The 2,074-nt window shown below is 34.9% G+C and overlaps 1 non-coding gene across 1 annotated transcript; it reads left to right on the top strand.

The window, feature by feature from the left end:
* Nucleotides 1–1,729: 1,729 nt before the first annotated feature.
* LOC114009291 (U6 spliceosomal RNA) lies at nt 1,730–1,833 on the top strand. Its single transcript, XR_003550736.1, has one exon. It is a non-coding gene; the product is annotated as a U6 spliceosomal RNA (small nuclear RNA).
* The last annotated feature ends 241 nt before the right edge of the window (nt 1,834–2,074 follow it).

Below are 2,074 nucleotides of genomic sequence, written 5' to 3'. Positions count from 1 at the left end.
CTTCCTGAAAAAGGGAGAAAAAGCCAAAAGAGGTGGCAGGGAAGGATAAATCTTCAGACAAAAGAGTGTAAACAGGAAATATTACCAAAAAAAAAAAAAAGGGGGGGAAGACAGAAGCAGGGAGAGACAGGAACTGAGACAGAGAGAGAAGACTGGGGGTGCAGAGGGGGGGCTCCCTACCGCTAGCTCATTTGTTGGAGGCTGAATTATTAGTAGAAAATCTTCATTCCCTTAAAAATCTAGTTCACTGTAGCCATGTGGAACCTTGTCCTGAAGGCCCATGGCTTCTTATCTATACTTTGTGACTATTATGAATAATTCTACTATGTGGATTCATGCACAAGTTTTTGTGTAGACACATTTTCATTTCTCTTAGATGTATACGTAGTAGTGGAATTGCTGAGAAATATGGAAACTCTAATCATTTGATCAACTGTCAGACTGTTTTCCAAACGGACCGTACCATTTTATTTCCAGCAGCAGTTTATAAGTATTTCTATTTATTCACATCCTCACCAATGCTATTTTCCTTCCTTTTTATGTTATTCTTATTATCATAGCTATCTTAGCAGTAAGTGTGAAGTGGTATCTCATATGGTTGTGAACTCATTTCCCTGATGATTTAATGACATGGGCCTCTTTTCTGTGCTATTGGATAGTTGTATATCTTCCTTGGTAAGATGTGTATTGAGAATCTTTTTCATTTTTTGGTTGGATTATTTTTCTTTTTATTATTGGGTTGAGGAGTTCTTTCTATAGTCTAGTTACAATTCACTTACTAGATACATGAATTAAAATATTAGATCATCAGGAAAGTCATGATGTATTTTCCTGTTTTTCTATGCAAAACTACGTCATGACTATCCTGATGACCCAATAGTTTCTCCCTTTCTGTGGACTGACTTTTCATTGTTTTGATGGTGTCCTTTTAGAAACAAAAATTTTAATTTTGATGAATATTCCAATTTATCTGTTTTCTATTTTTTTGTTGTTGTTGTTGCTTTTGGTATCTTATCTAAGAATCCTTCACCAAATCCAAGGTCATAAAGATTTACTCACGTATTTTCTTAGAGTTTTATGGATCTAGCTCTTACATTTAGGATTTTGATCCATTCTGAGTGAATTTTTGTATACATTATTAGGTAAAGGTCAAAATGAATTCTTCTTCATATGGCTATTCAGTTGTTTCTACAATTTGTTGAAGAGACCATTCTCCCTCCCGCCCCTGGGCCCCCCATTGAATGGTCTTGGCACACATTGTAAACCTGTTGGCTACAGAGGTACAGATTTACTTCTAGGCTTTCAATTCTATTCCATTAGTCTATGTCTGTCCTTATAAAAGTACCAAACTGTCTTTATTATAGATAGTAGTGTTACAGTAAGTTTTAAAACTAAGATATGTGAGTTCCGCTGCTTAGTTTATTTTCAAGATTATTTTACCTATTCTGAGTCCTTGAAATTCCATATGAATTTTAGAATCAGCTTCTCAATTTCTACAAAAAGTCAGCTGGCATTCTGATAAGGATTCCATTACCAAAACTGTAGATCAGTTTGGAGAATACTGTCATCTTAACAATGTTAAGTCTTCTAATCCATGTACAATGGAATCTTTTCAATTCATCTGTATCTTATTTCTTTCAGCAATGTTTTATGGTTTTCAGTGTGCCAATTTTGCGGTTTGGTCAGATTTGTTTTTTAATATTTAAGTATTTTTAAAAATTTATTTTTTGTGCTTACTTTAGCAGCACATTTATTAAAATTAGAATGACACAGAGATGAACATAACCCTTGAGCAAGAGTGACATGCAAATTCATGTGCATTCCCTATTTTTAATTCTGTAAAAGACTTTAAAGGAAAAATGCAAGCAAGTAGAGAAAAAGGTGGTTCTCCTCCCAAAGTGGAAGCCAAGTTCACCACTTATGTGAATATTTGCTTTTGATAACTGACCAAAAGCTATTCAAGCATGATCTCTGGCAGTGGAGGAAATCTCTTTAAGAAAATAGTTTAGGGACTAGCAGATGGCATAATGGTTATGTCGCTGGACTCAAACGCAGCCGACCATGGTTTGAGTCC

The sequence above is a fragment of the Tupaia chinensis genome, unplaced genomic scaffold (genome assembly GCF_000334495.1).
Source record: "Tupaia chinensis unplaced genomic scaffold, TupChi_1.0 Scaffold000511_1, whole genome shotgun sequence".
NCBI lineage: Eukaryota > Metazoa > Chordata > Mammalia > Scandentia > Tupaiidae > Tupaia > Tupaia belangeri.
This window is presented reverse-complemented; position numbering and strand designations above follow the sequence as displayed.